At 37.9% G+C, this 8,589-nt stretch overlaps 1 pseudogene; it reads left to right on the top strand.

The window, feature by feature from the left end:
* Nucleotides 1-5,444: 5,444 nt before the first annotated feature.
* On the top strand, nucleotides 5,445-7,204 carry LOC149811891 (methionine S-methyltransferase pseudogene; annotated as a pseudogene).
* The last annotated feature ends 1,385 nt before the right edge of the window (nucleotides 7,205-8,589 follow it).

The raw sequence follows: 8,589 nt of genomic DNA, 5'->3' as shown, positions 1-8,589 counted from the left end.
TTTCCAAACCTTCGGGTTTCAATCTCTCAAAATCTATCATTTCCAAACCTTCATATCTCCAAATCTCTCAAGATTATCAATTCTCCAACCTCTGGGTACAATATTTTCAAAAATTCACCATTTTCTCAACCCTCGGGTTATAATCTCCCAATTTCGATCATTCTCAAATTTTTTTATTAAAACCCAGTTTTTCATAACCATTCGTGTATTTCCCAAAAGACCCAACACTCATTGGTCATGTATTTCCAAAATGTTCCAGCATTATTGCTGGTCATGTATTTTAAATGTTCCAATTTTACTGGTCAAGTATTTCAAAAAGGTTCCAGCTTCTCGCTGGTCACGTATTTCAAAGGTTCCAGCTTTCGCTGGACAAGTATTTCAAAAAGATCTCAACGTCTATTTGTCATGTATTTCGAAAAGGTTCCAGCTTTCGATCATGTATTTCAAAGGGTCTAGCTTTCGCTGGTCATGTATTTCAAAAGTCCCAGCTTTTTGCTGGTCATGTATTTCCAAAATCGAAGATACAACTCAAGTTCTCATCAAAATCTATATTGAGTGATTATTTCACAAAGTTTTCTAGCTATTCCAAAAAAAGAAATAAATATTAAATATCCATTTTTTGATGCAACTTAGCGTTGTCTATATCTTCCAGAAGAGTTGCCTCATTTAGTTGAAGCATCTCTTCCTGTCCCATCACGGTTTCTTCAGTCAAGGATTCTGTATGGTGTTCCCACTCAGGATAAGGGTCAAACCTGAACCATTTGCGAAAGATCATTTAATTTCAAAAGCTATTTCAGTCTCAGCAATGAGACGCCCAATTTCTTCCCCTTTTCAAAGCTTTAGGGACTCTATATTTCCTCCTTTCGCAAAAACCCCTCTCGGATTTGTTCGTCCAAATTCCGAAGGTCCCATCGTGCTTTCTCCATTTTTTTGAGAAACCTGTATGGTAGATTTCCCCCACTCAGGATAAGGGTTAAACCTGAACCATTTGCAAAAGATTCTTTGATTTCAAAAGCTATTTCAGTCTCAGCAATGAGACGCCCAACTTCTTCCCCTTTTCAAAGCTTTAGGGATTCTATATTTCCTTCTTTCGCAAAAATCCCTCTCGGATTTGTTAGTCCCAATTCCGAAGGTCCCATTATGGTTTTCTCCATTTTTGAGAAACCTGTATGGTAGATTTCCCCCACTCAAGATAAGGGGCAAACCTGAACCATTTGCGAAAGATCATTAATTTCAAAAGCTATTTCAGTCTCAGCAATGAGACGCCCAATTTCTTCCCCTTTTCGAAGCTTTGGGGAACTCTATATTTCCTCCTTTCGCAAAAACCCCTCTCGGATTTGTCCATCCAAATTCCGAAGGTCCCATCGTGCTTTCTCCATTTTTGAGAAACCCATATGGTAGATTTCTTATCCAGATTAAGAGTTAACCCGGAACCTCGCTTCGCGAGGTATCTTCCTTGCAGGTTTGGGTTAAACCTAAGTCACATTCCAATGAGATTCCTCGTTTTTGACGAGATGTTTTCTTCCAGTCCCACCATGGTTCTTCCCATCAAGGAACCCATGCTTCATATATTCCTCCAAGAAAGGATCATACTCGAGCTTCATTTCACAAGGCCTTTTCCAAAATGTCCCATCAAGGTACTCATGTATTCCTTTCCTCATTTCCAAATTCATTTTTGATATATCTTCGTCCCATCCAGGTTAAGGGCAAAACCTGAATCATTCCGAAAAGAGTATCTTGTCTCACCCATGAGACCTGATCACAATTCTCATTTCCCATCATTTCAGGATTTTCACCCAAAGTCCCATCACGATTTCCTCATTTTCTACTCAATCATATCATTTCGAGGATTTCGTCTTCCCAAAACCATTCAGGACAAGGTTCTAAGCCTGAAAAGCCATATTTCCAAAATAATTTTTCCACACCCAGTTCAGACCTGCTGACTGGGGCATTTTCAAAATTTGGAGTGTTATCTTTGCCACTAAACTCGGCTTTCAACCGGCTTAGTAGCAAAGAGGGGCATCTGTGAACACCCCAAATTTTTCAAAGTTTTGTAAAAATGACCCTTTTGCCCCTAACCCCGTTTTTTGAGAAAATCAAGTCATTTCTTCAGATTCTCTGAATTAAAATCCATATTGATATATTCAAAATCAATTCCGGATCCGAATCCATTGCTTTAAGTCCATATTACTTCAAAATTCGGATCCAAATGTATTTTCTGAAGAAATTTTCTCAAAATAGCTTTTAAAATTCTCAGAAAAATTTCCTTTTATAAATATTTTTGCAAAAACACAAAAAAAATAGTTTTAACCATTGTTTTCTCACAAACTTTAGGATTTTATTCTAAAAATACAAAAAAATTGAAGAATAAAACAAAAACCAAAAAAATGGAAAATTTCAAGAAAAAATGAATGAGTTTAAGCTTTTTAAAGTCGATTTTGCTAAAAAAATCATTTTTAAACCATTTTTATGAAAATTTTTGTTAAGGGAGCCTCTTTTTGGAAAAACCAAATTCTTTTACAAAAAAACCCTTCTTAGGGTTTCTCTTGGAGAGACCTCGGAAAAAGAAGGGATGATCGCACCCTTCTTCATCGCCCTTCTCTTTCTCTCTCCTCCATTACCCACCGAAACCACCTCTCTCTCCATTTCCACCGATCGCCCTCCCTTTTTCCTCCTTCGTTCATCTCTAACCTCCCCTTCTCGAACCATCTCCTCCACCTTTAAAAGGGGCATGGAAGGCCTCTTTTTCGATCCATCGTCTTCACCCCTCCCCTTTCCTGTAAATAACTCTCATTATCCTCTCATTCGACCCATCCTCACCCTAGGTTTTCACCCCAGCACTTCCTTCCTTCTTTCAGGATCGAGCATCAACCTTCCATGTTCATCTCCCTCTCCTTCTGATTCCCTCCTCTTCTTCAGTAATAGAAGATCTTCATGGCAAAATGAAGAGAAGCTTCTTCTTCATCCCTCAGAACTTCAATAAAACGCTGGTAAGTACCCGATAAAATTTCATTCTGATTTCTCCTTCTTTGATTTCTTTGAGGCTTTCCCGTTTTATTTCTTTTTTTTTATGCACCATTGATAGAGTCGGCCTGCATTTAGCAGGATCGAACTCACCCTTATGCAACATCAATGGAACCCTTATGTTCTTATAAATCCCTTTCTAATTTCAGCATTCTCTCTATCCAACATTTTCCTTTTTTTTTTATTTTACAAATTCATGATCATTCTACTTTAATTCAATACCAATCATCGATCTATATCTTTCAATTTGTATAACTTCATTTTAATTTCCTTTTTTTTTTCTTTTCCTTTCATTTTATTATCTTTTTCTTTTCTTTCTTTTCTTTTTTTTTTCTCTTTCTCTTCTTTATTCCTTTTTCTTGTTCTTGATTTTGTTCATGGTCCCGTTAGAGCACCCATATAGTGTTGATTTTGCCTGTAGCAATCATCAACCTTTGTAAACGTGCTAACATCAAAAGGGAACGATCATGTTCTAATAAAATTTTTTGTTTCGATCTTCTAATCTTTCAATCTTTTGAAGCTTTCTGTTTGTGTTTTTTTTTTTTTAGGATTCTGCTGATATGCGCCATAATATTTGTTTTAATCCCCCTTGAACCGATAGGGTTATCATCTCATATGCATTTACGATTTAATAAACTCCTGATAATGTTACCCATTGTGGATCCACCACATCAAGGGAAATGCCCTGCGTCCCTAGCCTTTTCCTCTGCTAGAAGTCGGTGGTATCCTGCTAAGATTCACCTCGATTGGCCTCATGACACCTAGTTAATTGGCTATTTCTAACATTTGTTTATATCTGACTGATATTTCGCAGCCCTCGTGTCATTTCCTCCCCTTTTATTTCTGTATTTTACTTTATCTCTGCTACCTTTGTCACCGTCTTGTCTGGAGTTGCAAGACCTGGTAAAACATACCTCGGATGATCATGTCTATGGGCATCAGATTCATCACGTTGGGCTGATGTAGATGCTGGTTAAATTACTATCAACTCGCTATCTGATCGAAGTTTTTTTTTTTATCATGGTTTGGCCTAAAAAGGTAAGATTATCTTGATACCCTAAAGAATAGTAGCACCGTCATCTTACATTCTTGAATCTTTAGCTGTGTGCTTCTTTAGGGTCACCTTTTTTTATTTTTTTCTTTGTAGAGCATGTAATATATGTTACGTTGAGGCAATTTTTCTTTTTTTTTTGTTAACATATAACCTGTCTCAGATTGAATAAAGTTTTTTTTTTTTTTGCTTGTGAGATAAATAATCTGGATAAGAGCTGTGAATGTATCCCCTAATAAGGATACTCTGTTTACTATACATGGTGAGCCACATCCACCACTTGGCAGACGTCAACTTCAGGTGGCAAAATTATTTGGAATATCGTTGAAGGAATCTGTGGGTACTTAGCAAATGCATACTTCACTACTGCTACCATATGTTGTCTTATCCCACATTGCCGTCACCACCTATGGCCTCTTTCCCATTCACTGCCTAATACTTATAGCCCGGTATTCCATTGCTACCACATAACTCTGTCACTAGTTGCTTCATCCATTTACAAAAATAGTTGTTGCCCCATTCATTTCCACACCACCACCACCATTGGGAAACTGCGGTATGCATCAAAGAATCCCCAATCAGGGAGTTGTTCATACTTTGGTTACAGATCAGATTTGGTGGCCTTACAGAGTGTTTTTTACAATTCTGGGATCAAATAATGTGGATACATTGTTGTTTAAAGAGCAGGATGCAAATTACTGCGTTGACATTACAAGCACAAAGGATGGCAAGTTCATTACTGTGAACTCTAACTCAAGGACTTCATCTAAGGAAGGATTATGTAGTTAGTGCAACCAATCTTTAACATGGGCCGCAACAAGTTCAGAAACGTGAGTGTGGTATGTAGTATTTTCTGGAAACATCACCACGAATATTTCTACATTCTCGTAAATCTTCACCCAGGGGATAAACGTTCAGTTTCCAAAGGTTGCCATATTGCTAGATGTACAGTGAGAGGTTTTTGCCATTGGGAGTGATTGGTGCGAACAATGATACAGGATTGAGCTTCCAGCTTGCTCATCATCCCCACAAGGATTGTTTAGGTAAACAATTTTATAAGCCAGAAGAACCACAATGTTGGAGTACTTTGTCTGTGAAACGGAGGAGGTTATTTCACATGATGGTGTCTATATACCTTTAACAATTGTTTACTCCAGAATATCAGAACAAAGTGGCAAATGTCCAGGTTTTTTTGTATGGCTAAGGAGTTTATGGTGAAGTTTTAAATAAGAGCTGGCATTCTCAAGCTTACTTGCTAGAAGTTGGACCATAGTATATGTTGATAAGCTTGGTGCTATTGGCTTCAGTACTGTGGGTCTGGTTTTAGATGCAGCTATCAATTGTTTCTAGTTTTTAATGTTGTATTAACATGAACTTGCCCAAGAAATGGTTGACGTCTTTGGCAAAAGAGGGTATAAATTGTAGTACAGATGACCAACCTGAAGAAAATGTGATCATGGTGATTGAAGCTCCACGCCAAATCTGATCTTCTAATTGAGTTGATCAAGAAGTTAAAACCACGAGTTGTCATCACTGGCATGACAGAATTTGAAGTTGTTACCAGTATAATTTTTTAATAAATTCCGGATACAATGCGGGAGATTGGTTCTCGGCTTTTCTTGGATATTTTAGATCATCTCGAGCTCTCCAGTCTTCCTGCTTCTAATAGGGTTCTAAGGTACCTTGCCAACAATGTTTTACCCTCACATGCAGCCATTTTCTGTGGCCTTGTTAAAAATCAGGTTTCTTCGGACTTGGAAGTAGCTTTCTTTAATGCATTGTTTAAGACAGTCGATTTTCTCAATGGTCATCCAGCTTTATTTAGCCAATATGATTATGGGTGTCTTTTCCATGAGTTTCTAGCTTTTTCAGCTTGTTGACCAGCATCCTATATCATAGAAGGAGTACAAGACGAGCTCAAATATGATGATTGGATTTGCGAAGTCTGTCATTGCAGCTTTTAGTGATGCTGAGCTCTCTGTGAATCAAACAAGAGATTCGGCATTGATTCACATGGACATTGATCATAGTTCCTTGCCTATTCCTCTGGTTGCAAAAGGTGTCATCTTCGAAAGCTTTGCAAGACAGAACATGACGAAGCAAGAGACTGATGTCACTATTGTGCTTCGACTGTTCATAAAGGATAGTTATGGGATCGAGATGCATAATATCACCGAGTTGGTTTATGGGGACTGCCCTCTGGCTTTATTCGATAAAATAGTCCTGTGCAACATTGAAGAAGGTGGAACCCTATGCTTCCCTGCTGGCTCTAATGGAATCCACATGTCTGCAGCAAAGTTTTGAAAGCCAATATTGTGACTATTCCTACAATGAAAGACAGTGGGTTCAAGCTCACTGACAGCATTTTAAGGACTATACACAGACCCTGGGTATATTTCAAGGTCAACAGTCATCCCTACGGGCTCCATTTACAGCAATAAAGAAATTAGGGGCATCCTTTCAGTTTGCATAAGGTTCGGAGCCAGGGTGGCGATAGACACTTCATTCTCTGGTTTGGAATTCAATGATGAAAATCAGGATAAGTGGAACATAGAAGGCATATTGTCGAAGCTGAAGGAGTCTGACCCACATTTTCTGTTTGTCCCCTCGGTGGACTCTCCTTTGGGATGCTGAGTGGGGGGATCAAATTTGGCTGATTGGTTATGAATGACCCTCTCCTGATTGAAGTATTCCACAGTTTCCCTGGCTTAAGCAAGCTACGCAGTACTCTGAAGTATGCTAGAGACAAGTTGCTGGGATGCAGAGGCAATTGCTGAACAGAAAGTAATTCTGAAGACAAGGGTAGAACGTTTGAATGAGATGTTAGAGCAGTGTGGAAGGGATGTGCTAGATTGCTCTGGAGGAGTATCTGTGATAGCGAAGCCATCTGCTTACTTTGGAAATTCTATCAAACCAAATGGCTCTGAAGATGATACTAGCACCAATATCATATTTAGCGAGTCAAATATCAGGGAGACCATCCTTAGAACCACAACATTGTACATCAACAACAGTTTGTGGACTAGAGTTCTTGGGTATTGCCGCTTCACAATTGCCTTACAAGAAGTGGAGTTCGAAAGCGCACTACAGTGCATCCTGCTTTTCAAGGAGCTGGTCCTTGGTAAATGAGCGTTCAAGTCATTGAATATCTTTCCTGGCAACTTCTATTGGCATGAAGAGGTAACTGCTCCCTATTGCTGTCTTTCTTTATCATTTTTTTTTCAGATATTGCATATATTTTGGTAAATCTTAGTATATCATGTGTGCATAACTACATTTATTCCTTCTTTATCATTTACAGTGGTTCACAAGGAACCACTGTAAGTCTTTTCTCTCTTATGGTAGTTCATTCTTGAACTACCATAACTTCATTTCTTCCTTCTTTATCATTTACAGTGGTTCACAAGGAACCACTGTAAGTCTTTTCTCTGTTATGGTAGTTCATTCTTGAACTACCATAACTACATTTCTTCCTTCTTTATCATTTACAGTGGTTCACAAGGAACCACTGTAAGTCTTTTCTCTCTTATGGTAGTTCATTCTTGAACTACCATAACTACATTTCTTCATTCTTTATCATTTACAGTGGTTCACAAGGAACCACTGTAAGTCTTTTCTTTCTTATGGTAGTTCATTCTTGAACTACCATAACTACATTTCTTCCTTCTTTATCATTTACAGTGGTTCACAAGGAACCATTGTAAGTCTTTTCTCTCTTATGGTAGTTCATTCTTGATCTACCATAACTACATTTCTTCCTTCTTTATCATTTACAGTGGTTCACAAGGAACCACTGTAAGCCTTTTCTCTCTTATGGTAGTTCATTCTTGAACTACCATAACTACATTTCTTCATTCTTTATCATTTACAGTGGTTCACAAGGAACCACTGTAAGTCTTTTCTTTCTTATGGTAGTTCATTCTTGAACTACCATAACTACATTTCTTCCTTCTTTATCATTTACAGTGGTTCACAAGGATCCACTGTAAGCCATTTCTCTCTTATTGTAGTTCATTCTTGAACTACCATAACTACATTTCATCATTCTTCATTTGCAGTGGTTCACAGAGAACCACTATAACTTTTCTCTCTTTGTCATGATAGTTCATTCTTGAACTATCATAACTATCATTTTACCATTCTTTTGCAGTGGTTCACAGGGAACGGATGTAAATTTCTCTCTCTTTGTCATGATGATCCCTTTTTGAGTTATCATTCTTTGTCATTCTTTTAATGTAAACCACAAGAAGTCACTATTCCCATAATAGTTCGTCATGAGCTGCTATGGCCATGTTATTACATGATTCATTTTGGGTTACCCTAGCCCTTGCCTTCATTCATTGCATACCAATGTTCATTTAACTATGACATCACCCATATATATACATCTATATATATCTATATATATATATACATACATGCTCCTATATATGTGCATCTTTTAACAAATGCAGGGTAGGCCATGAGCCTTTCTCATTCAAATGTGAGTAAAGCATCTTGTGTAAGACCTGGAA

This window comes from Nuphar pumila, chromosome 17 (genome assembly GCF_984573655.1).
Source record: "Nuphar pumila chromosome 17, dmNupPumi1.hap1.1, whole genome shotgun sequence".
NCBI classification, from domain to species: domain Eukaryota; kingdom Viridiplantae; phylum Streptophyta; class Magnoliopsida; order Nymphaeales; family Nymphaeaceae; genus Nuphar; species Nuphar pumila.
This window is presented reverse-complemented; position numbering and strand designations above follow the sequence as displayed.